The sequence below is a fragment of the Emydura macquarii genome, unplaced genomic scaffold, assembly GCF_026122565.2.
Source record: "Emydura macquarii macquarii isolate MOO-44397 ecotype Brisbane River unplaced genomic scaffold, CSIRO-AGI_Emac_v2 contig_1644, whole genome shotgun sequence".
In the NCBI taxonomy this organism is placed as follows: domain Eukaryota; kingdom Metazoa; phylum Chordata; order Testudines; family Chelidae; genus Emydura; species Emydura macquarii.
Window position 1 is genome coordinate 21370654 of NW_027131781.1, and position 9164 is coordinate 21379817.

Below are 9164 nucleotides of genomic sequence, written 5' to 3' on the forward strand. Positions count from 1 at the left end.
ATGAATTTTTGATATAATAAAGATATTTTTTTCTGGAAGTCATATGACTTCAATGTTGTAATTGACCTTCACAGTATTGATTTCCACCCCTTGTCTCTACGCAGAGCAACATGCTTTTCTGCACTGCAATTGCTCCCCCTGCCAAAAAAACTCAAACCAAACATGTGGGTTTTTTTCCATTTATCATCATTCATATGATCTAAAATGGCAATTGAGAGTAGAATGTCTAGTTAATGATATCATTGTCTAAGTGAATTGAAAAATGCAGTCATTGCTGTAAAGATGGATATTAATATTAGTTAAATGCCAGAAAGAAAGATCTGATTTCCATACTTCAAATGTCCTGCAGGTGTAGAAGTCCTCTTTGCTAGATAGGGGCCTTAAATAGTACTGCAGGGAGTATGATATAAAAACCCAGACAGGTAGGTAGGTAGGTGAGTGATTTGCCTCTGGGAGTAGGATCAGGCCCCTGGACATTGATATATTAGTCACCAAGGACTAGATTTTCAAAGGTATTTAGGTACCTAAAGATATCCCTAATGGAATTCTCAAAAGCACCTAAACAAATTTGAAAATGTTACCCATGAATTTTAGAAGCATGTTTAAAATGACGTTAAAGTGAATGTTTTATTTAGGGGATATTTAAATTTAATATGTATAACATATATACATGCAGACATATGACTAGGCTTCTCTGTTCAGAACAAGAGGACAAATCTGACGCTACGAAGTATCTCTTTTCCTGATTTTTTTTTTTAAAAAGAGAACTCTGCTTTTATTGACCGAATTAACCATGTTACTTGTGTATATTATCTCACTCTTCAGAAGTGATCATTACAAGGAGAGGCAGAAGCTCAAATGTTTTCTATCACCACTGTGTATGTCAAGCTTATTCACCTGGCTTGAATAATGAAATCGGAGGACTGCTACCCAGGAGCTATTTTTTTTCCCAAGGAGAAAGGGTAGAGTAAGTGCTTTTGAAAGGGATGGGACTTGACAGCATGTTAATATGATGACTCTCAAGTAGCAGAATGCATTGGCCAGAAATAGTACAGTTTACTTTTGATGTTCCAAGCTCCGTATTTCAGCCTGAGGCCTGGAGAAGCCACCCTCTTCTGGGGTGAAATGGTAATTAAATCTTCACGTTCTTTCAACCTGGCAGTCTTTTGAAAGCTAAGGAAACAAAGAACAGGGAGTGGCTGTGTGATATAAACTCCAGCCAGGTCTGGGTTAAACTGACCCTAAAAATAATTGTAACCAGTGCCTTTTAGGTTGTGTATATAAACACAAAATAAGCAGGCGGGCTATCAGTGTAGAAAACACTAACTCCTTTGCATTTAATATTACCAGGAAGATAGAAAATTTCCTTCCCTCCAAACACTGAGACTGATCTGAAAAATTTAACTGTAAAAATCACCCCAGATTTTAGTTAGGGCAGTGGGAAGTGACACACATACCGTTTTTTATTTAAACTTAATAAACATTGGATATATTGAATTAATATATGTCTTTGAAAAGATTAATCTTAGCTGAAAACTTGTGTGCTATGTATAATCTCAATGCAAATGTAAGTGGTTGAGGTTTTGAGTTCTAAGCTTCTATTTGAAACTTGGAGATTTTTATAATGGAACTGCTATATGGCGGTACTGAAAAACTCAACTGTTTTAATTGTGTGATGTATTTTCCTTACTAACAAAGAATTCTGTATGCTTTGATTTGTCTGTTCCTAAATTATATTTTCTAAAGGAAGCTGGTAAATATACACAGCCAGTTTTATTAATTTGAATGCTGTATTTTTTTTCAGCTGTATATTTGTTTTTTAACGAGTATATTTCGTATTGTGAAGTGCATCCTGCATAGCAATATTGTAGGTTATTGATTCAATTGAATTGTGCGAGACTGAAATTCTAAACGGTGCCTTTTGCATTGATCCTCAAATCGTATTGTTAAAATAAAATTCAATGACATTTTGAATACTCTGATGTTAATAATTTTACTGCTTATGAAGTTCCCTTACAACACTGATGAGCAATGGCTCCAAAAAAAAAAAAATCCTTCATGAAACAAACCAAACATAATTGTGTCCAAATCATTTGACAGGTACAGAAACCAATTACAGTAAAATTCTGTGTTCTCAATCAAGCTTTGCAAAAAAAATGCTGCACCATGAAGGGATGGTGGGTTATTTATTATGGGAAGGTATTGAATGCTTAACTATGCAGATGCAGAAATTAACTATGCAGAAATTCTGTTCATTCTTTTATACAAGACAGCAAAATAAATACCTTAACAACTCAGGGTGGACTTGGTAATTGGCTCAATATTGTTCTAATTCTCCTTATAGCTAACTGAATTGGAGCATGTAACTGGATAAAATGTGTCTTCAGATACCAGGTACTTATTCTGATTATTATTTGGTTGATTGATGATTTTCTGATTTTTTGAAACAATGCCAGCACAGTGGCCTCTTGGTAGCTGGAACACATGACCGCTGTTTGTTGTGCTTTGGGGGGACTGCAGTGCAAGGTCTGGCTCAGTCATTTTTAAAATCAATACTTGCTTTCTGAGCATGGGATAATTTAGAGAACATAATTCAGAATTCTACCTTTCAGCATGTATCCTCCATCAAAATGGTATTTTTGTCCAGAGTCAGCACAAAGGCTACATGACCCAAGAATGCACAGATAAGGTTAAAAAAGAAAGAGAAAAAGTATATTTTGTTCAAACCACGCATCATTAGATGTGTGTGTGTGTGTGCATGCGCATGTGCATGCATGCAAACATGTGTACACACACACACGCGCACACACACACACACACACAAATTTATATATACTCAAACATAGATTTAGGACTGGAGCTCTTGAATAAAAAAATAGGATTTTACTATCTCCTTGTAATATTTTATTTTGAAGATTATGTCTGTTTTCACAAATTTTAGGAATCAAGGTTAAGTTTGCATGGGCAGTGCATGTGGGGTGAATTATGAAAGTCTATAGCCAATAGGGATCTGGTTAAATGTCAGACCTGCTTATATTCAGGCTTCCTAACATATGTTTTAAAAAGATACAGAATTTTTGTAAATTAATATTAGACCATATTCTGCTCTCAGTAACAGTAATGCAAACCAGAGTAGTTCCAGTAAATCAACAGATTTTCACAGGTGTAAATCCAGAGTAATGGGAGTCAGAATCTGACCCACTGTCTTTTGGACGATAAAAGAACTCCAAAGAGATACATTTTGAATGTTTTTGATAATGTTTTTTGTTTACAAATTACTTGCCCTCTATGCTTCTCCAGTCCCTACACCTCCTTCCATGCCTTCTCTCCTTATGGCATACCTTCTATAAACCCTCCTTCCTCTAGGGTTCCTAGGGTGCCCTGCACCCTCTGCGAATATCTTATCCCCCATGCACCTCCTCCTGCTACCTCCAGAACCCTTTAAGAATGGGGAATATAGGGCCAAGCCACTGCTTGGTGTGCCCTAGAACTTAACCTCCAGCCCAGATCCCACCTAGTCCCCATGCACCACTCCTTGCCCATGCACTGCCAGATTTTCCCCAGTATCTCACCCTTCAAACCATTCCTGTCCAGCTTCTAGAGTCAGGAGCAGGCAGCTGATATTTATTTACTCAAAATATCTTCTTCTTTTTTTTTTTTTTTTTTTTTAAATCTCTGTCCCCAAACAGCCCCTTTAGAAGTAGTAAAATGCACTGTCCTTCAGCAAGGCCAACTGAAGAAACCCAACTGGGAGCATCAAGGTGAATGTCTGATGAGCCGACATTTCAAAAGGGAATGAACTACAAGTCAGTGTTCAGAACACCATTGTCCAGATTCTTGGGAGCAACTTCTCAGGGCTGCTCCGGCAGGAGAGCTGGGGCTACTGGCTGGTCTCAATGTGGCGATTTAGAGCAACCTCAGCAACTCAGGTACAGCTCTTCCTCTGCATATTCCCACTATGTGGGGAATCAAGATGGGAGAGGTACACACCCATTACACCAGTTCTATGCCCCCAGACCTCCTCCCCCCACAATTTTCCTGTCAGAAGGGAAATCTTCCAGGGATGCTTAACCCAGGTTTGTAGCTTCTTTTGTATTGCCACACTGGCATGAAACAGTCAGACAGGAATCCAGCCCCATACATTTAAATTAACAACTGTCTAATTTGTACCAAACTTCTCACAAAACGTCTACCCTGGCATGAAATGCAGTATGAAAAATTTCAGGAAAGTTTTTTGTTTGGTTGGTTGGTTTTTTGGGGTTTTTTTGGTGGGGTAATTCATGGTGGGATTGAAAAACAGGATATCCTCAACCTTAACTATCACCGCTCCATAATATGGGGTAGCAGAGCCATTACCTTAAAGGGTTTGTCAGTATTTCTAATAATAAATCCAAGTTTAAAGGGCTTTTTGACTGGGAATTTAAAGCAATTGAAGGGATTTCCCAGTTCTGTGCCTAACCATTCAGGGCTCCTTTGAAAATTCCAGACTTCATATTCCAGGTGAGGAATAAACGAACTTGCTCCTGCAAACCCATATTTATGCAAATAATCCAATTGTATTATATTAGTAAAGCTATTTTGGCATAGCTTAATTTCAATGGTTTCAGCTGATTTTAGAGGGCAATGACAAGGATTAATATTATTGCTTGAAGTTTCAAATGCTGTTCTCTGCTTGCTTATCTGAAACCCCCCCCCGGTTTGCTTTAAGGAAAAAAAACAGGTAGTCTGGCTTTAGAACAACATTTGATTGACTTCTTCTCCCTACTAAGGTGGTTGGGACATGGCCCCCAATAAGTTCTGGATTTGTTGCTGTCAAAGTGGCTTTGATTGTCCAAACTGACCAACTGGTGACTTACATGGCATAAAAAAAAACAGGTGTAAGATGTTAGCTCAATATTTGGATGGGGTTATGACTTAAGAATCAAAGTATTATTCACAGGAGAAACTGAGACCTAGTTCCACATACATAAATTTTATTAGTCATTCCACCACAAGTGAGAACATGATATGGCTGGGCTGGATCCCATGCTTTGGACTTAACCAGTCCCATTTAGTTAAGTGTCCTAGAGTCCTAAGGTCACTGATTTACAGTAGAGAAGGAGCAGGGTCAGACACTGCTCTGAGCTGGAGGTCTGCTGTCCTTGGCTTCTGTTGAGATGGGAAGGAACTGCAGGATCTGACTCCCTGAGTAAAGGACCACTCCTTATTTTCATTCACCTTGATGCTCGCACTGATTTCCTATGAGAAGGTATTTATTTTATTTCTTTGCATATCTCATTAGAGCCTGAGTTTCATTTGAAAAGCTGTAGATAGCTGCAAATGGTCTTCAGCAAACTGAGTTTTCTGTTTGTTCCCCACATTCCATATGGTTTTTTTGGTGTAAACAGAGTTTAGGAGTTGGTTCAGAGTACTTGTGAAAATAATAAACTGATGCGGAAGATGTAGAAAGAGACAAACAGTTATATGTTTTCTATTCACCATGTCATATTTCTACATTTCTGTGTCCAGACAATAACTGGTGCAGATTTCCTTACTTATTATTCTGTTAGACAATAGACTAATTCTCAGTTAGTTACTTCATAATGTGGATTCAAAAAACCAAAATCCACAAAAGGACCCATGTTTCAAAGGTAACATCCACTATAGAATTTTTTTTAAAGTAGTTAATTCTTATAATAGTGTATTTTATTGGATGCCAATAACAAGAAGTGCAGTAGTTAACATTGCAGATGAGTTTCCATTACAATCCCCTATTTTTGCACATTCAAAACTTTCTAAAACAGCAATATTTGGAACTGAAATTTCCACTGGCTGGTCTTTCTGTAAATACATTTTTAATGGAAGATTTGAACCACATTAATTAGTTTTTGTTGAACTATAGAATGAAAAATATTTCCCTAATATTTAAAGAAAAACTTTGTTACCATTATTCACCACTTCAAAGATGTGATATGAATGTCTAAACATTTTACTGTAATCAGGATTTTATTCTGATCCACTACACTCTCAGATTTTACATGTACAGCAGATTACATATGAGCCAATGTGAGGACAATATTTTACATGACAAGAATGGATGCTCACTTTGCAGTTTTCTATACGGCAGACATCAGAAATATACCCCAGTGTGAGAGAAGTTTTAGTTTTATGAATGACAACATAGGACATGTATACACTGTTGTAGTCGTGCTGGACTCATGATATTAGACAGACGAGGTGGATGAGATAATATCTTTTATTGGCCCAACTTCTGTTGGTGAGAGAGAAGCTTTTGAGCTTATACAGAGCTCTTCCTCTGATCTGAAGATACGTACCTCACACACCCTGTCTCTCTAACATAGAACACGTGTATATGAAAGTCCAGTCAATAGAATTTTTGCTACACCTAATTTGACTTGGAGAAACAACAGGAACATGAATGCCCTTCTACTTCATTCCCCATGTATATTTTCCCTCCGGTACTGTATGATCCAAACAATGCATTTAAATTACAGTAGCATGAAAAATTATTGAATACATTCCCACATTCAACATGTTTGTATATTGAGGGCAGAAACTACTAAAATCCTTACAAGGAAAATAACAGGCTCAGAGTCAACACCAAGTCCTCCACTCTCCAGCCCAGGATTCCTGAAAGATGGTGGGATGGGGTTTAAGGGAAATTAAAACTTCTGTACACCCCATAGAGCAAAGAAGCAATAAGTTAACATGTATTGGAATGTTTGTAGGATTGTATGTTCTTATGCTTAGCAAAAAAAAAAAAAAAAAGACTTGGAACAATTATTTATTGAAAAGTAAACAATCAAAAATACAATGCAAACATCATCATTTGTTTTATTCTTCTTTGTCTCTTGACATTACTAATTTCTAGGGACGTGTCCGGTTATTTATGAATTTTACATTATTTAAATGATACAATATAGGAGATCTGATAGGGCTATAGCAGCTTCCTTTGATTTTAGGTGACATCTGCATGTGCATTTTCTGTCTCTGCAATTGATATATAGGTGCAAACATGGGTACTTGCACCACCAGCTGCTTGACTTCAGGTGCAAATGAGAAGGGAGGCGAACAAGCACTCTGACCTGAAATATAGTTTACTGATGTAAAGCTGCAGGTGTAAATCATAGCTGCAAAAAGGGAGGCCAGTTCCTGAAGCTTTGACAATGTACCATGAGTAGAGTGTGTGCAATTATATACGTACCATTGCAAGTAACCGGTCTGATGTGAGTCTTTAGTGTTGTGAAAAAAAACCTCACCTCCATAATTACTGAGTATAAAGTGAGGATCATGTAGATTGGGAGCTGCCCAGGGGAAGCTTTATGGTATGCAATGTTTGTAATAGCTGTGTTGCCAACTCTCATGATTTTATCGTGAATCACGAGTTATTTGGTTCTAGCCCTCAGAAAGTGAACAAAAAGAAGCAAAAATGTGTTACTTTAAAAACAAACAAACAATCACATGATTTTGGGGGCCTGAGTCATGATTTCTCAATGACACAGGTTGGCCATAGAGGGAGAAAGGAAGAAGGGCTGAGACTTCTATTGCATTGGTCCTGAAGTAGAATAGGTACAAAATCTTCATGTTGTTCCTTTCTTCCTGTTTTCGACTCTGTTTCCTGGCATGTACAACTTCTTGCTCAGTTATGAGACTGAAACTGAAGCCCCATTTTGCCAAAATGTTCTTCTCTTCTCTTCCTGCAGATTACATTGAAGCACAATGTGACGGCTGGAGAAGATCTATTGAGATGCCCTGGACTGTGCCAGTAGTTCCAAATTAAAACTGCCAGTTTCTCATTGCAACTGTGACAGAAAAACTGTCATCTCATACCACCGTGTTCAGGCTACAGCGATAGAGTTTAAGGCCAGAAGGGACCACTAAATCATCTAGTATGACCTCCAGTATATCACAAGCCACCAACACCACCCAGCACCCGCACAATAAAACCAACAACTGAAATTAGAGCAAGGTATTACAGCCCACAGGAGACTAGACTATTATGTGCCACAGGCAGAGCATAGGAGGAACCGAGGTTCACCAGTGCCAAAGTCCCATGCAATGGTAGGGAAATGATTAAGATAATCCTGGCAAATGACCTCACACAGCAGAGGAAGGTTAGCCCCCTCCTCCCCCCAGGTCACGGCCAATCTGACCTGGGAAAAAATTCCTTTCTGACCCCACATATAGAGATCAATTAGATCCTGAACTAGGGAGCAAGAACCAACCAGCCAAGCGCCTGAGAGAGAGAAAGCTTGGTGCTACCTCAGAGTTATGGCCAACCCCATCCAACGTCCCATCTCCAACCGTGGCAGTTCCTGGAAGCTTTTCCAAAACTAAAAAGGCAACCAGTAGGAAAAGTCCAAGTCTTCTGTTCACAGTTACCATGACTGCTGCTCCCACCCACTCATAGTGGGAAATCTGAAGTTTTCCTTTCCTCATTGTTCAAGTCAGGGAGAGCAGGATGGCATCCAGTGAAAGCACCTGACAACAGAGTAAATGTGGAGCCCCTGGTGTACTGAGAGATCCTTAAATCAAGGCAGTGAGGGCCTGACTCAACTCAGCGGGAAATGGATTAGCTCTGAGCGAGGCAAAGAACATAAGTAACTATGAGCTTTATCAATCACTCCCACACAGAAGAGGTATTCGCACAGCAGTCAGTCAGGCCAATATTTTCCAGAACAGCCTCTTAATTATGGATGCCTCAGTTTCTTAGTTCCCATCTTGAGATTCTTCCAGCTTGATTTTGGAGTTGTGGAGTGCCCACATCTCCTAGGGAACTAGTGATGAGATACAGAAGCTTTCAGCTCTAGATCACTGATCTGGATATGGCGGCAAATAAGGATAGACACAGGGATGGATTTTAAGTGGCAGGTTGCAACTTTATGAACAAAGGGGAGGGACACTACCCCCCTTTATCAGCCATGCTCTCACAAACAAGGCATTTTAAGTGGTTCCACTATGGGGGTTAAAGGGCTCCTACCATATAACCCCTAACTTGGGGTAGACTCTCCTTAGGCTATCCCTAGGACTCAGCTCATGCTTCAAAATCCTTTCAACCCCTCCCCTTAAAGGGGACAGACGGTACTAAAGAGCACGGGAGGGGGAGGGGGCAGAGATCTTGGCCTGCGAAGGTCACAAGATCTCACCTTATCTCCCGGGCACCA

General features: G+C 39.2%; 1 long non-coding RNA gene across 1 annotated transcript; it reads left to right on the forward strand.

Moving 5' to 3' along the window:
* The first annotated feature begins 1056 nt into the window (after positions 1-1056).
* Positions 1057-7793, forward strand: LOC137158361 (uncharacterized). The gene is made up of 3 exons (XR_010921391.1): positions 1057-1128; positions 2345-2394; positions 7704-7793. It is a non-coding gene; the product is annotated as an uncharacterized lncRNA (long non-coding RNA).
* The last annotated feature ends 1371 nt before the right edge of the window (positions 7794-9164 follow it).